At 39.7% G+C, this 17,773-nt stretch overlaps 1 protein-coding gene across 5 annotated transcripts in view; it reads left to right on the top strand.

The window, feature by feature from the left end:
• The first annotated feature begins 6,777 nt into the window (after positions 1–6,777).
• The window catches only part of NDST4 (N-deacetylase and N-sulfotransferase 4), a 107,277-nt gene continuing 96,281 nt past the window's right edge, over positions 6,778–17,773 (top strand). For 4 of the 5 annotated variants that reach the window (XM_084517931.1, XM_084517928.1, XM_084517930.1 and 1 more), the window contains exon 1: positions 6,778–6,917. The gene's annotated coding sequence lies outside the window, so the exon portion shown is untranslated. The remainder of the gene's footprint in view (positions 6,918–17,773) is intronic. The other variant, XM_084517929.1, reaches the window with a different exon arrangement.

Raw genomic sequence — 17,773 nt, 5'->3', positions numbered from 1 at the left:
GGGAAGACCAAGACCCCTGGAATACCAGGGACTTGCCTCAGAGTGGTAATGATTTGCAGAGAAAGGCACAGAAGAGAACCGAAACTGATTTACAAAGGCTCTGGTCAATATCCCATGCCAGCTGGGGCATGTAGCTCATAAGCATAAGGCTCCTCCTATAGGACTAGATGAAGCAGGAAACAAATGATCATGGGATTTCTAAAATAAAAGGAGTTTCCTAAGAGGTGAAACAAAATACTCTGTACAATAGGATCCATTTATTACAGTAATGCCAGAATACCAGTTCTAAAGTGGTTTAGTAAAAGATTTTTTCACTTTGATTTTTTTTTTTTTTTATTATTACTTATAAATTAGGGTATATATAAAAAAAAAAAACTATGCTTGTGAGAGGTAACCTAGGAAAAAGTCATCCTTAGAATGTAATGGAAGCTCGATATCTAGATCACAAAGACAGAAAAGTGAAAAGAGAAAGATAAATGTTCTTTGTAGTTTTTCCTTTGAAAGTATCATTCCAAGTTTCACCTTTTATTCAGAAGTGGATTAGAGTATTTAAAGAGCCTCTACAGACATGTTAAAGGGGACTCCCATTGGAGCTATGGTCTAATTAAGCTACTTCATGAACCCTTCCACAGTTTAAATAACTCCAAAAAAAATCACTTAATACCTTAAGCCAAGAGTTCAAGCTTCTTAATTCTTAATAATCATGAAAGAAATGCTTAGTTTCAGGATTTATATGTTGTCATTTCGTTTTCTGGATGATGTTCTTCTACATGATAGTGGCTTTGACGATAGCTATTTTGCATTTCTCTTTATTAGAAACCACGTGCCTCTAGGCAGCTCACCAGCCCTACTGCAACTTCACTGTACTGTTTGTTCTCTTGCGTGAGCTGTTAGCCATTGGATCTTCAAAGGATTTATTTCAAGTATTGACTTGCTGATTTATCCAACAGAAAATAATGTACTTCAGTGATACAACCCCTTTCCCCTCTCTCTCTACTTAGAAATCTAGCAAGGCTCAGATATGCAGCTGGCATATGACAACCAAATGATGATAGTATACAGGGATAACTGTTCTCATGGTCTCAAGGGTTGCAACAGTGCAGCAAGAATGAATTACTTCTTTCTTTCCCAAAATATTTCTGTAATTTCTTATATAATTGCTCCTTAAAATGAAGGATCCACATTACTCCCCAGTGGCTGAGCCACAGACCTTTCCTTCAAGCACATCATGGTTCCTTCACTTAATTTCATTATTTTCAAAAATAGCTCTGCTGAGTTTGGACTGGGATAAAGCAGAAGACCTTAAAGGACCTTAGCAAAAGAGTGGTCTAGCATGGAAGAGTCCTTCCACACCAACAGCATTGCCCAGTCTCTTGGCTTGGTTTCTTCCATCCCTGGACACAGTCAAATTGTGCATTTTTTACCTCTTCCTCATCTGTGGCATTTGCTCTGCAAGTCAAGGTGGCTTGTTTCTCTTTTACAGAAATCCTAAATTAGTGAAAATCTTTGTGGTTTGTCCATAAAAGAGGTAACCCTTTGTGTATGGACTTCTACTGTTAGACTCAGGTGGTAGGCCGCAGTGCTGTTAGGCCGCGGTGTTACAGGTGCAAACACAAATCACAAGGGGGCCGAGCAGAACAGAAACCCTCTCTAGCCCTCCAGTCTCTGCCACTGCATGAACACGTGGCCTCCTTTCTTTCTGACTTCCAGGCCTACCCCATTCACTTCACTGGAGCTTTCTACCAACCTGAGGCCCAACCTGAACCTAGGAAAGACCCTGTACAGAAGGCAGTGGGAAAGAGCCCAAAAGGTTTTAAGGATGTGCAAAGACATGCTTCTCTGTCACACGATGCGAGCGATTCTCTCAATGTCAAAGTAAGCTGATAACTCAGAGAGTGGTAATGCAGATCAGGCTTCAGGCAGAGCAGAACAAATTCATTTTTTGCTTTGATAGTATCTTGATGACAGTACTTAAAAGAGCAGAGTTTATATTTTTGTAGTTGAGTAAGCATTTACGGCATAAAACAGTAATGTAATTAGGGAGATGCAGAGCAGCTCTAATGCTACATGCTAATGAATGTATGTTAGTTTAACAGATATTTCAATATTAGTTTATATCAACACACACTCTGAAACTAATACATCCAAAACCTTACAGGAACTAAACCACACTAGGATATTGACATTATTTCACAAAGATATGAAAGGTTAAAATAAAGGTCATTACAAAAGTGGTACCTTTATCATTTGCAGAAGAAATGTGTCCAAACATCAACAGGGGAGGATAATAGAAGCTGTACTGCTGGAGAAAGCCGGCAGTCAGGGAACCCAGTTTGTATTTTTGCGTATCTGCTTTATTTTGCTTGTAAGACTTAGCAGTACTTTTGCTGTAGATGTTGTTTCAAATCAGTGCTTCATGCTTACTGGCAGCATGATCTCCACTGCCATGTGGGAAATAAGAATAACCCACAACGAGGCAGGCACTTCCAGGAGAAGACAGGAATGCCTTAGCTGAGTTGTGATGCATGGAACTCAGCTCCAAGTGTATCTATATTTCATCCCTACATCGCTGAGTGTATAAAACCTCTAACACCTTTTGGGTCTGAGCCACAATATTCAGATTTTTTAAAAGCAAAAACTTACACATCAAAACCAACCAAACAAAAAAATGACAGTTTTTTCTGAAATGTATTCTTGAATATTAAAAAAAAAAAAAAAAAAAAAAAAAAAAAAAGCATTAAGCTATGCCTTTATGTTTCTTGCACTTTTGATGTGAGTGTAATTAAGTTCTGCATATCTTGAGAAACTGCTGGAGAATTAGAGATTAATCTGTAACTCTCATAAGTTGTCATAGTTCTTCTGAAATCAATGGATTTTCTGACAGTTCACACCAGCTGAGGAACTGCTCTGTGTTTTTAATAAAAGCCACACTGTTGTTCAATTATAGGAAAGTTTAAGAAGTCTCCACAGCTCAAGGAAAAGCCGGTCCTTTGAGCCATAGTCAATTTTTGTTTCTTTAAACTCATTATGAACTCAAGTGTCAAAAGCCATCTTTCTTTCAATAAAGACTATACGGATGCCTTTAGCTGAAAGAGACATTCATATGTATCGCAGCCAACTTCATTCTGAAGTGAGACCTTTGTGCTGCAAGGCAGTTTTGGAGAGAAGTAGGGAATACCTATTAAAGTGCCACCAGAGCACGGTAATAACAGGTGATAAAACTGAGGGCAATCGGAGAAAACAGAAGTTCTGCATAACAACACAACACCAGCCCAAATATTTCTGTGAACACTTTATATTAGCCCAGAAAGGTGAACAAGAAAGATATCATATAGTATATACTAATTCAGAAAATATTTGCATGCTCTGTATCACATTTCTAAGCACAGAAGCGAAAGAATTGTATTTTCTTCCTTATAATGCACTATGAATGTAACTACCTTAAAAATAGGTACACAGCCATTATAGTGATAGTACAGTACTTCAGACAGCTATGAACACCAGTCTGGATTTAGGCACCTAAATAGGAGAAGGATGCTGAATTTTCAGCAGTTGCCCTTACTGTAAATGCAGATGCCCCTTAAAAAAAAAAAAAAAAAAAAAAAAAAAGATTCAAAGTCTTCTTAACATCCACTAAACTATGCAGAGAATCGATGTGAAATCACTAGGCTTAAAAAAGTAAAACATTTGTTTGTTTTGTAATGTGTGCAAGGTCCAAAAATTTTGGACAGAACAAAGCCACATTTCCACTAGGGGCTGAAATTTAAAAAAAAAAAATGCATGCGTGCACACACATACACAAAACACCACATTTCTAAAAGCAAAAAGGCATGTTTCTGAAGGTAATACTGGTTTGGGGCAAAATTCTAATAGGTTTCATCTACAACTTTTGAACTACTGAGATAGGAGGGCTAGGCAATTAAATTAACTACCTATACATGGGGGAAGTAAATCACACAAGAATTAACTAATACAGAATTTCCATCAGCTAATGCAGAATCTGTGCTGCAGGTAAGATACAGGGAAGTGCACATCCTGTGGCAAGGATTTCATCATAAATATGGTATCTCATTGATATGGTACTTCATTATTAAAATTTACCTCATTTTACTCTCTCTCTCCACCCATATTTCATTTCTGTTTCTTGCTGGCCTATTTTTTTTTTTTTTTTTTGGGGGGGGGGGTGGGGGGATATTTTTCCCTAAAGCAGAACTTGAAAATGATATCATGATTGGAAGGACATCCTAGGGAACAACACCAGAGCACATTTGTATCTGAGCAAGACATGTTCCCTCTCAGTACTACCCCAAGGAGAGAGAAGTGAAAACGCAAGTGGTACACTGCCTTTTTCCCGAGTTAGTGCGCTTTTCTGGTTGCACAAAGAATGGGAGCAATTCTGCCAGCTGATTTCTGTACATTGCTAATAAGGGCAAACCCTGGCAAGAAACTGCAGTAAGTCACCTGATGCTCCGCTATAAAACGAATCTCCAGCAAAGCAAGCGGATACTGAGGCAGTGCAAATCAACAGCCACACTTCTTCATGTTGAATTCATCTAGTGGTGCACCCCATTAAGCCAAGGCTTTAAGATCAAAGAGCGACTTTAGCATCTGAATTAAAATACACTGCCAATGAGATGCATAATCACTTGGCTGTTGGCCTGCCCTGGGAGCATCTGCAGCAGCAGCCCCGCTGGCACGCTGCAGCTTCAAAGGGGCAGACCGCTGCTCCTGCCACATCTGGCAGCAGCTGGCAGCCATCCTGCCATGCATCCGTGCCTGCAGCAAAGCCTGGCTGCTCACAGAGATGCCTCTGATGCTCTGAGCATAGCTGAGAGCCCAGCAGACAGGTAGCAAGAGGAATAAACATCACCAGGCTTTCTTCTCATGCAACCGTGGCAGCAAGATTACTAATAGGAATTTCCCACTTTCCTGTGGGTTTCACCCCATTGCACCACAACTCTTAATGCTGGCAAAAGAATCCCTAACTTGAACCAGAGATCGTGGTTTATTGCCTGGCTGAAGTTTCAGTGTTCACACAGGATACAAGGAGGCACCTGCTCACCAGCCAGGTCGAATAAGAACCCAACTCCTGACCTTCCCAACAATAATTTGGAAAATAAATCCCAAATCCAGAATCAGACATAGGTGTGAGGAATATTAAAAAGACCCCAGTGAGTGCTTTTTGTAATTAGAAATTGCAGGAAATGACTCAGACATACTTTGAATTTTAATTTTATCTGAGCTTCTAGTTTAGCCAGAAGGAATAAATTAGTCCCCAGTCAGGAGTATCTACCATCTTTGAATCTTGGATATTCACATGGAGTAAATAGCTCTTCATGCAGAAGGCCCCAGCTGAAGGATGTAAATGGTAAAATTCATGGAACACCATTTATTTACACTATTTTGGAAACATGAAAGGTTGAGCTGACCCTCCTATGATTCAAATCTGAGTTTACAGCATCATTCATCATCTCAGAATGGGTTTGTTCCAGTCTCCTTGAACAAAACTATTTTCTCCTCACATTTGTCGCACAGAATTGGCTGAATTTCAATTCTGAGGTGTACCGTACAAAGAACAGTTTGGGAGTGAAAGGTGTCAAGCTGGCAAAAACTGAAAATTAGATTGCTATCAAATCTAATTTATTTATTTTTTTTTTTAACATAGGAAGTGTTCAGGTTTTCCTCTATAATATAATTTCACCCTAGAAAGTTGCATAACAATCCTGTGTCTTGGCTGGGGGTGTAGGTTTCAGCTTTAGCTGGAAGAGAAAGTATTTTAACAAGAAATTATGCAACAAATAGGTGGAATTTGCGTTGCATACATCAGAAAAAAAAATGCTTTGCAGTTTCAAGTGCCACTAGTTTGCTGGAATCCACCCAAAGGTGGTATCAGCAAGATCATTTGTAACCAGCTTGCTAGGTGACCTTTGCTTAATTTTGGTCATGCTGCACTGTTGCATGAAAAACCACCTTTGTTTTGCCAGGTGATCTTATCAGTGACCCAGCAAGAGTATAAACCAAGACACCTTGTGGTAACGTGATTTTCTGGAGCCTCCTTTAGCATTTGGGGATGGGGATCTGGGGGTTCCCTTCACACACTTGCCTGGAGCACTCTCTGTCCCTCCAGCAAAACGACTCTTTCAACTTTTCCTTTTTCCCAGGCTGTCAGCTGCAAGCTCCGGCTGTGAAATCGGAAGCGGCAAGCGAGCAGCATTTTCCTCCCGCATTTTGGGCGGGAGGAGAGGTGGTCCAACTACACAATGACAGATTATGCGAATCCTCGGGGAGCGCCTCATCAATCACGGCGCTGCGAGGGGGACGCGGCTCATCTCCGAATGAGCCTCCGTCGCGGCGGCCTTGCGTGAAGCCTCCCGCCGCCGGCGTGGCATCAGAGCAGCTCCGAGTCCTTGGAAGTCTCGGGGTTGATCAGCGGGAGGAATTGGCTGCTTCTGCCAATCACCGCCCTGCGAAGCCGCCTCGATACTCGTGCAGATGAGGGAGAGGGAGGCTGACTACAGCAAACAGGAGGCGCGGCGGCGGCAGCGGCAGTAGTAACAGGAGCAGCTGGTATTCGCGTGATTAAAGAGTTCCCGCAGCCTTTTTGCTGTACTCCGGCTGCTCCCTGGTGTAATCCCCATGCCCGAGAAGGAAGCTGCATTTTAACAGTGCGCTGAGCAGAGGTTTGAATCATTCCAGCTGGCTGCTTGTTTGGAAAAGGACAGCCTGTGTATAAATGAGATGTGACTGTACCGGCAGAGTTCAGTTTCTGGGGCTGGAGCAAGAGGAGCCTTCCCGGGATGCCGCTCAGACAGCTGCTATCAATTTCAAACTCTCTCTAGTTTACCTGGAGCCATGGGAGAAGATCCGAATAGCAGATGTCTCTCTCCTGCACACTAGGAAGAGAAATTCTTCTCTAGGTAAGCTATTCTTCAGCTTCTGCATGTATTGCTACGTTAGCCTGTACTTCTGGGTGCATGTTGGTGCTACTGTACAGACAGTACATGTACTTGGATACAAGAGAACAGCTCTTGAACAGGTATGATACCTACGGAGCGTAAAATAGTCTGCCTAGAACCTATCTGTGTACAGCAAGTACTTCAGAAAGCTGCCTACAGCCTGGCATTCAAAGGATTTTTTTCAAAGTTTGCAATCTTTGCCCTGTTTGTATGCAAGTGCCCTGGATGTAAATAGATGGATGTACGCTGAGGCAGTTGTCTGCCAAAATATGTGAAAGAGCACCGAAGTTAGAGTACTGGAAGTTAGGTGACAGGGAAAAAGAAAAATAAGGTTGTAGTTCTTTAGTCTGCTCCATACAGTTTGTTTTTGTTTGCTACCATCTAGCAGTCAAAGTTAAGCAAAACAAGTGCTTTCACATTGTCATTTTAATGCTTACTATGGGTACATAGTAAACATACACTGTTTAAAGTAAGAGTAACTGTAGTGTGAGGAAGCCAAGACATGCGGGTCTGCTCTGTTCCAGCAGTTTAGTTTCCAAACAACATCCATCAGCAACGTTTTTAAAATGGCATGATCATTTGTGGCATGGAAGCAGGGAACACGTCAAGTAGAAAGAGGTAAAGCAAAGAAATCAGCATTTATTCCTCAGATTACTACAGTCAGACCACAGAGGCAACACAGCGCTTTTATCTTACGGCTGACACACTGACTCCAAGTCATTGCTGCTGGGAATAAACATTCAAAGGAGAATTGTTTAGAGATGGCTAAGTAAATCTCTTTCTACAAGTACTACTGTGGTGTAACCATACATACATACAGAAGCCATGATTCTTAATTCTCTTTTCCCTGGGGAATTTACCTTTTTTTTTAAAAAAAAAAAAAAAAAAAAAAAACTTTTGCAGCTCCTAATCCCATTGATCAGACTCCCCCTCACTGTTTATACATGTTTCAGAATTTGGCCTATCCTGTGTAACAGCTTATTCTGCCTTTTCTACCTCAGTACTCTGAAGGTTATCAGAGCCAAAGAAAAATAGCATCCAGTAATTTTCATCCAGTTTCTTCAGTATTGTTTAAATGATGATCGTTCTGCTAAAAGATGTTCAGCTTGGGGAAGAATATCAGAGTCTCCTTGCTCATAAAGTTTACACAGTTGGCAGTACTGCCAGGTGCTTCCCTGTCTTGCCCAATCATGTCTGCATACTTTCATCATGCACATTTTACCATCAGCCAAGCTGCACTGTCTGATTTGCTTTCTGAAATGCTGTTCTAAAGAAGAGCATGGGGGAAAATGCCAAGTCACATTTAACTAAGGAAATTCTTGGCTTTCAGTTTTCTTCTGAACCTTATCAATCCAAATAATATGACGAGCTCAATTAGATTAGATGTTCCTAATGGCATTGCTCCATGCAGAAGTTTAAGACTGTATTAGTTTTTTTGTGCCATTTCCTCAGAGCAGGGCCATTTTTGATTCATAATAAATGCCTTGTATCTGAAAGCCTCAGAAATGAAAGCAAGAGTAGCTTGATTTCTTGTTGACACCACTGTTTTCTGTGAGGTTACAGGGATGATGCTCTATCTTCCTCTTTATTGGAAGAGATCTAATGAGAAGTATTAGCTTTAAGAACAGAGTATTATGCTCCAGTCACTGGCCACCTGCATGTGCATACAAGTATATAGACACTTCTGCCTGAACACCTTGTTAACTCACACTATAAAGTTTTAATATGACTTCCAGAACTTTATGGATGTCTAGAGGCTGTGATAGCTGTTACATTGCTCTTTGTAATGGCACTGATCACACTTAGCTGTTTTGGCAGCATGCAGAGAATCACGAGCTCTGGAGTTCAACTATCATTCAGTATGAGTGGGGGGACAGGAAATATGCTAATAGTAAAGATTATTTTTTGAAGCCTTACTGTACAGGAATTCTTAGGGGTATAATAAGATAGCTTAAGGAAAACATGGCCACATATTGCAAACTCCGGGCAATATTGATCAAAGAAAATGCTGATGAGTTACCACAAAGTCATGACTGTTTTCAGATAAACAGAAAAAAAAGTATGACATTTAACCTTATCCACCAGAAATAAATGTTTCTCATTTGATTTTTCTACAAGCAATAAAGGAGGAAATATTTTAACAAAAATAAATAAATAAATGTTCCAAATCTGATTTAGCCCACAAACAGTTTTGATTTGCAAGCCCTTATGTCTATAGTGCTGGCTGAGCTTCAGCTGCATGTACACACAGATGTTTGCTTTGCAAAGCTTTAATAATGCTTCAGCATTTTAGGCACATCCAAGAAACTACTCTCCATACCTGCAAAGGGACCTTTCTGAGCAAAACAAACACTAGACTATGAGCAGCAAAGCACATCAGGCTGGGGTCTGGATGACCGAAAGAAAAGGTAACTGCATTGTGCAGAAAGATGTGATTTCCCTAGCCTGTGGAGTCATATCAGAAACAGAGCACAGAGCTAAAGATGAGCTGAGGGCTCTCCACACTTTCCAAGGTGAGGGGAGCCCTGTTGTGAAACAGCCTGCAAGGATTGAGGAGTAGAGTGTAAGGTGGTGGCTGAACAGATTCCTTCTTCTCAGGTCTGGGAGGAAGTTGAGGACCAGAGCAGATGGAGCAGAGCAAGGAGCCAGCACCCAGGGGCAGTACTACATGAGAAGGAGGAGGGCAGTCTCTGTGCTAGAGTTTGCTTGGAGCATTAAAGTGTCTTGTCTCACATTTCAAGAAAGGCAAAGGAATAGTCATATCACAGCAACGAGGCTCTTTTCTCCCTGTTGAGATGTTAAAGTTATGCCCCACATGGAGTGGAAGCCAAGCAGAAGAATGCAAAATAAAAAAATAAGGAATTTATTTTATCTATGTCAACATTTAAATTTGAAAAATTGTTTGAATTATAAAAGAAATCAGCTGCTGGAAGAAAATGTAAGCTACGCACGTCAATCCAAAACATTTATTACAACTATTGTCAGTAATAATAATTACAATGAAATCACAGATTCTTCTGAAATTAGCAGTTGCTATAGAAAATGAATAATATTTTACCTAAACAGTAATGCTACCAGAATCACATGGCAACAGCACAACAGTGTAGAAACCGTGTCAGTATTGAATGAAGAAAACACATTGGCACCAGAAGTAATATATTGTGATGAGATGTTTTAAACTTGATCTGCAAGGAGCAGAGAAGTATTAAAACCATTTCCTTCTCCCTGGCTACAGGAAGGGTCACAGCTGCTTTCCTCAAGTACAGGCAATCAGAGGAAATTAATCCTCCCTCCAATGCTGCAGGGATGTCTTTTGTGGAACTAGAGCAAATAGAGAAGTCAGCGCAGGTTGGGCTTCTTTTATGAAAAATAGCAAGAAGAAAGGGGTTCCCTCTTCTTACTTGGGAGATGAAATAAAAGCCGTATTCAATTTACTTGCTTGACTAGGAGAAAGCCTGCTGAATTTCCGGTTTGTTTCTTGTGACCCAAGTATTCCTCTTACCTCCTTCACATCACACAGTGTTTGTCATACAAGTTTCTTCCCTCCCTCAAAACCTGCTACAGCAAGGTATTCTGAAGTCTGAAGAGCAGCCCCAATACCGTCGGTGTAATGTAGACAGCAATTTAAAAACATTTACATATAGCTGCTGAAGCATTTGTTACAGACCACAGTATAGCCAAACCCCAGCTGGGCCACCAGCAAGGTTAGTGTTAGAGAATTTCAGGCAGGACAATTGTGCAACTTTGGCCCTAAGTGGTCACAAGCTGAGATGAGCATCAGACACCCAGCTGCACCTGCAGCTATAGAGTTTTACTAATGGCTAGGTTTTAATCTCCCATGCTTATATATCATCAGAGACACACAGCAGACGGCAAAGGGATTCTTCCCTGAGTGAAACTGCATGAGACATATCCTCCTGAAGGACTATCCACAGCTCTGGATTTCAACCCATGCTCCACCAGGCTGCCACTGAAAGGACTGCATTTAGCTCTTAGTGTATAAATAAGTGTTCTGCTAAATAATTAATAGCAACTGCTGGTCATAAAATAGGCTACTGTTTAGAAAGTTAAAACAGTCTGTCATGAAATACGCACCCACCTATGTTCTAGTTTAGGGGATGCTTTATCCACCATCCTTTCCCTGTATCATGGGACCCATATTTTGTGAAAAAGAGAGAGCTCAAGCTCCAGAGCTTCAGGGTATTCTTTGAATTAATTTATTTTTCCTCATTCGGACATTTATCACCCCCTAAACCACAAAGGGGAAGGCAGGTGGTCAGTGTTTCATAGAATTTTTTAGACATAATAGGAAAATATAGTAGTGTCTGGGCTCCTGGGTAAGATACAGGAATTAAACTTACTGGTCACTTTTGATTTGAAAGCCCTCAAATTTTGTTTTGTGTTATTTTTTTATTTTTTAATAAAGACATAGGACCATGTACCCTGACATTTGTGCCATGCTACCTACATTCTGCTTACCTAAATCACTGGTATAACGAGCTAGGGCATTTTAATTCATTATTAGTTTGTTGTGACATTTCAAATGGTTTCACTGTTCTACCCAATGCGATTGCATTGTCAATAGTGGGACCATAGGTGTGCACAGTTTGCAATCCCTTAGTGCACAAGGCACTGTAAAAGCCAATAAATACCATCAGCAGCTAAGGGTCCAGGTGCGTTTTGAGTTGATAAAGCAACCTTTCCTCCATCCTAAGGTCTAACTTGTTGCTGACTAAAGCGGTGATTCCAGAACATCTACTGATGAGTCTTGTGTCCCCATATCTCACTGTTTCTAAATTACCTGTAGACCCCTACAGGTAATTCAATTAGTTCATTATGTAGTTCAATTTGTACCAGAAAAAAATCACAATTAAAGATCAGGGTATCTCCATGGTATGTGCTATCTGCGAAGCAAGCATTGTGTACATCAAAATACTGTGTCCAGGCCCCAGCTTAAAGTCAGACACTAACAAGACTAACTCCTTATCAGGTCTGGAGATAAGGACATCTACATGCCAGCATGAGTCAGCAGCAGTCCTTCCACATATTCAGATTTTTAACTAAAAGCAGCTCAGAAAGCACTTTCTCCTTCATGGAAAATATTTTCCTTCATGCAAAACTTACATTCAGGACATGATTTTGTTGGCTTAAAAGTACCTTTCATAAGGGAAGTCCCTTTCAAAGTGCCAGGCTGGATTTCCTCTTTCAAGATGCATCCTGGAGATACATACTGAAAAGCCCAATCCATAAAAGAAAATAGATGAAGAAACAAAACCGTAATCCTAGCCTGGTGCAGTGGCAGTATATTCAGGTAGAAAGATTTACATTACTGATTAGATTTTCTGCCGTTGTTGAATTGTTTTTTTCCTCCTCCAAAAATAAGTTAATGACTCAGTAGTTTGATAGGTAGAGATTTTTCAAAAACCAGGTTAGTCAAAGCCTCTGTATTCTATCAAATAACTCTAATGGTATTAGTTCTAGTTCCAGTCTGTGAGCTTAGTGTGACTCAACAAAAAAAAGTCCTTTGAATTCCCAAGTAGGACCCTTATCCTACCGTTGCCATTTCTAAATTCAGCTTTATCTAGACAAAACAAAGAATAACTTGTTTGAAAGAAGGTATTTGTTTCTGTTTGGAACCAGAAGAAAATCAGTATCTATAGGTTACAGATGACATCGGTAATCTCAGAAGAACTCTTCTAGTTGACTGAAAGTGGCTTCTCTCAGAAGTACCACCAAACAATGAAAGAAACCGGGAAATTAAGTCAGGGTACAAATAATAATAAGGTAAAGGAAGCAAGCACTGTAATACATTGGCATGTACACATGAAACTACAAATTCTGCCCTGAGTTTCCTAAATGAACTGTCTGTAATAATCACACTATATACACTTGAAACAGACATGAATTGTCTTAGAAAATTTTGCAAGCTAATAGGTGGGAAAGCTGTAATACTGAAAAAGCCCCAGAGGGCAATACGTGATACCGGTGGCAAAGACAGAATTCAACACTTCAGAGTCTTGTCTTCTCACCACATTTTCTTTCTGCATATGCAAACAGCACCTATGCAATCATTTCAAGATTGTTTTTGAAGTTGAACTTGTATTAACATCTTCCATAAGGTTTTCTTGGACTATCTTGTCTGCTTGCCAGTGTCTGAATTACTTAAATACATTAAAGCAAAAAATAGTCTGTTGGGCATTGTAATACTTTTAGTATGTGAAGTTTCTCTACCTCGATTAGTTTTACTGACGACAGTAAAAAGTCCAGCCATAATTGGTTCCCCCCCACTCCAAAAAAAAAAAAAAAAAAAAAAAAAAAAAGTTGATCTCTCCACTTTAAAAGAATTTAAAAAGTTTAAAAGAACCAAAATCTTCTGACTCTTGCTTACCCACATTAGCCTGTACACCTCTGGCCAGTGCCGATGGCTTAGATGATGCTCCCATCCACACATTTGCTCTCAGAGGCTGCTGGGACAAGATCCAGACTCCCAGCCATCTGGGAGGTGCAAGGAGAGTCCCTGGCTACACATATCCTTGCTCTACTACTTCAGTGATCTTCCAGGAAAGATTTGCTTTTGCTCTAGCTCACTGACCATGCTACCTATTTTCTACAAAATCCTCTCAATAATAAAACCCTTCAGAAAGCAAGGAGAAAGATGGGGAGAGGGAACTCCAATAGAATTTACATAAAGAATAAATATAGGCAAGCTGTTATTAATGTAACTGGAGATTGAGAACTACCTCTGCCTGTCTGGAACCTGGCTTGAATAAACTTAGAATAAACCACTGTTTAAATTTCACATGGTAAATGTGCTGCTCTAAGGATTTAAGTATGAAGTCTTTGTTATCTGGGTTTAAATAGACTTCCTTTGCAGTGAGTAACAGATCATTACTATATGACAGCAATAGTCTTCCCAAAGTAAGTTAGTGGCCTCCCCGTACCTAGCACAGGTGTGACCACATCAGACTTTCTCAAAACTAGTGCCTGTGACAGCATACAGGCACCACAAAATGTTTAGTGAAATCTTGTCATTGATATGAGGGTCAAGACATTTCAATTGTCTATATGAAAGACAATGTTTCTAGGTCCCATTACAGCAATAAGAAAACAGAAAATGAGGGAAAGCATTAAGTATGAAAAAAATATACAAAGGCTAAAAACTTTATATTCAAGTAAGCTAGAGCCTATGACTATACCAAGTAGACTAAGTGACTCTTTCTTTGTTAAGAAGGGAAATTCTGATCTATTTTGTGGAGGAAGCCTCCAAAAAGTAAAGTTTCAATAGCTAACCAGCAAATTTATAATCTTATTATAAATATTATTATAATAATCAAATTTACAATCAGCAAATTTTCAAAATACAGATCTGCAGTTATTTAGAATATTATAGAATTTTAGAAAAATATTTTTTAAAATATTGTTTGTGTCTTAACTTTCATATCCTATCAAAAACTGTGCAGAGTTTGATTATTGCATTGATTGACTTCAAGGAGTTCTAGTTAGAAAGCCATTATATTGCACAAATATTATCTCAGCTGAATTCAAAGCACAAATCATTCTGTTGAAACTGCATTGCTAATTGACAGCCTTATAAAAGTAGACAATAGTAACAGAATAGATGGACCGTAATAAAACATCTGATACAATATCTCACAAAAGTTTTATATGAACACTTAAATGAATTCAAATTGGCTTTCATCGAGGCATTAAACTATGAATTGAAAAAGTGATGAAGAGCTGTTAACCAAGTGAGATCAGATTTGCTGCATCAGGTCAGGAGAAGTGTTTTGCAGGCTGTCTTAGGGAAACACTTAAAGCCTGCTGTTATTCATCAGCTTCATTCAGAAGGTCCAGCACAATCATAGGATGTTCATTACACCTGTATTCTCTATTGATTCTTTGCCTTCCAGTGGGATTAACTCCCAGGGCTTGATCCTGTAGGTCATACACAATTTTGGAGCATAGAAATATCAGCTCTATTTTCAACCACAACTTTCTGCCATGACATTTTGGCTCTACCATTGTGGCTTAAGCAGTAAGCTTCTGACATTCAGTCTGTATCTCAAAATCTTTGTTTTCACCCTTGGCAGTACAGTTACTTTTCTACAGATCTCACATGGGTTGTTAAAGACAAACTATCAGTTGAAAGAGGGCATTTTGCAAGAGCAAGTGGCTATTGTTTCCAGCTCAGCCATGGGTCTGCCAAATGACCTTGGATAAGTCAGGCCTATACCCAAGAATAATGCTATATTTGTTTTTGAATTTTGGTAAATTACAGGTGAGAAGGGATACACACTATTACCACTAATCAATCAAGACCAATAGATGTCAGAGAAGGCAAGGAGGTTATTTTTTTTTTTTTTTTTAAATGAGGTCTTATCACATATCTAAGGTTTTCAGATCGATTACACCAAAATACTATGTATATTTTATATGTATATTATGATGTAGTAATATATTATTATATCGATGTGACATTTTTAGAACTGAACAAAATGTGTACCTGGTCATTAAGACATACATATTGCAATGGTGATCAGCGCTACTCTGTCAAAAAACAGGAAACAAAGGTTCCCCCCCCTTCATACCCTATGGTTCTGCAAAGACCATAATTATATCACTGATTTCTAGGAGCTTTCATACCAGACACTCATGAAAAAATAGAGTTTAAAGAAACATTGCAACCACGTATGTTCTAAAACATGTCACTGAAACATCACATAAAGGATATTCATGTGCATTTCTGGGTGGTCCAAACTGTTAGACTGCTGGCAGTTAATGAGTCAGGGCCAAGGCTGAACACAGGGCAACATTTGACAGAAGTGAGGTTGAGGTAAGTCTTAGAATAGAAATTCCTAGCAGGAGTTAAGCAACATGAAGTGTTACATATGGGCTGGAGAATCAAAGGAGACAAAAATTCTATGAGGGAAGATTTGCCAAAAGAACAATCCATCCTACCATCCTTATAGTCTCGCTAGTGCACATTTGTAAAAGTGTCCCACTGGTTCACATAGAATATCTCTGTGGGGGGTCTCATTAGCAGAGATTATTGATAATTTTTAGACCAGTAGCTTTAAGAAAAAATACTTGGCAAGTCAGCAACTTCAGATCATACATTGAGATCAAAATATGTCTGCTTTTATGTTATGACAGTACAGCTACCATATATGTTAAAGAAGGCGGAACTTGGGGTGAATCAGCAGTGGCTATCTGCACATCTTCAAAAGCATAAAAGGAAGGAGTAGAGATGATTATTACCAGGCTCTCTAATCACAATTCCCCTACTTAGTAAAAAGACAAGTAAAGCACCAAAATAAACAAAATCTCTCAATTAATATGCTTCAAATCACACTCAACAACACTAAGCATGATAAAAATAAACCAACTTTGGTAGTCCTACAGTGAGACTAAATGCTAGCTTTGCATGAATTAGTTTGCATCTGTCACATTATCTACTTTATCAAGACAAGAGTTTAGAGACTCCCTAAGCATTTCTTTATACCACATTTCCCAGCTACCATGTATATTTGGTAAGAGGTGTTTGCACATGTGCACATACATGAGAATATGTATGCGTAAAAATATCTTCAAATAGGCTTACAGCTGCCCTTCAGCCAGGGAGCATTTTTTTCTTCAAAGCTTCAAGTTCTGAATTCACCTAATAAAGTTTAAAGCCAAAGAACCTTGGAAGTCAAAAGGGTCAAATAGCTGGTTTCCAAGTATTCTTTCATGCATAAGGTCATGCTAAGTTTCATTCAGTGCATATGCTGAGGTATTTCAAGATCTTTGCTTTTCATTCACTGATTACCCACTTCAACCTCGGGCCATCATTTTGCTTTCTGGAATCGCACAATATTATAGGTGCGCTGTAGTTAGAATAGTTCAATTGGAAGGGACCTATGAAGATCATCAAGTCCAATTGGCTGACCACTTCAGGGCTACCCAAAACTTAAAGTATACTATTAAGGAAGCCTGTTCCAGTGTTTGGCCACCCTCAGGGTAAAGACACTTTTCCTAACAGCTGGTTCTGGTGCAGCTTTGTGCCATTCCCATGCCTTCTACCATCAGTTACCAAGAAGAGATCAGCACCTCTGTTTCCACGTCCTATCCTCAGGAAGTTGCAGAGAGCAGTGAGGTTGCCTCTCAGCCTCCTTTTTTCCAGACTAGACAACCCAGCTGCCCTCAGCCTCTCCTCACAGGACATCCCTTCCAACTTTTTTTTTTTTTTTAACCCAGCTTTGTTGCCTTTCTCTGGACACTTTCAAATATCTTAGCATCCTTTTTTACTTTCAAATATCTTAACATCTGTTTTATGTCACGAAGACCAGAACTGCACAAAATACTCAAGGTGAAGCCACTCCAAAGCTAAATAGAGTGGAAAAACGACCTCTTTTGACCATCTGGCTGTGCTGTGTTTAATGCACCCCCAAACTGTGATTTGCCCTCTTGGTTTCTAGGGCACACTGCTAATTCATAGAGCCTACTGTCAACTACCACCTGCAAGGAGAGCAGCTCTCCACACAGCTGCTCTCCAGCCACTCATCTCCCAGTCTTCACCTGTGTCCAGAATTACTTTCTCCCAGGTGCAGAACTTGGCATTTACACTTGTAAACTGGGAATATCATGAAATATGACATTCAACATCTTGGAAGTTGAAGTCTCCCAACAGGATGAAGGCAACTGATCCTCTTAAAATTATTATAAAACCCAAAATTCTGGCAGACGCAAAAGTCTTGGAGCCAGGAAGTAATGACCTGGGTTCACCTGTTTCTTTCCATCTCTTCCCATTAGTGAAAATGGAGAAAAACACTACCTGT

Source organism: Aythya ferina, assembly GCF_964211825.1.
Source record: "Aythya ferina genome assembly, chromosome: 4".
NCBI classification, from domain to species: domain Eukaryota; kingdom Metazoa; phylum Chordata; class Aves; order Anseriformes; family Anatidae; genus Aythya; species Aythya ferina.
This window is presented reverse-complemented; position numbering and strand designations above follow the sequence as displayed.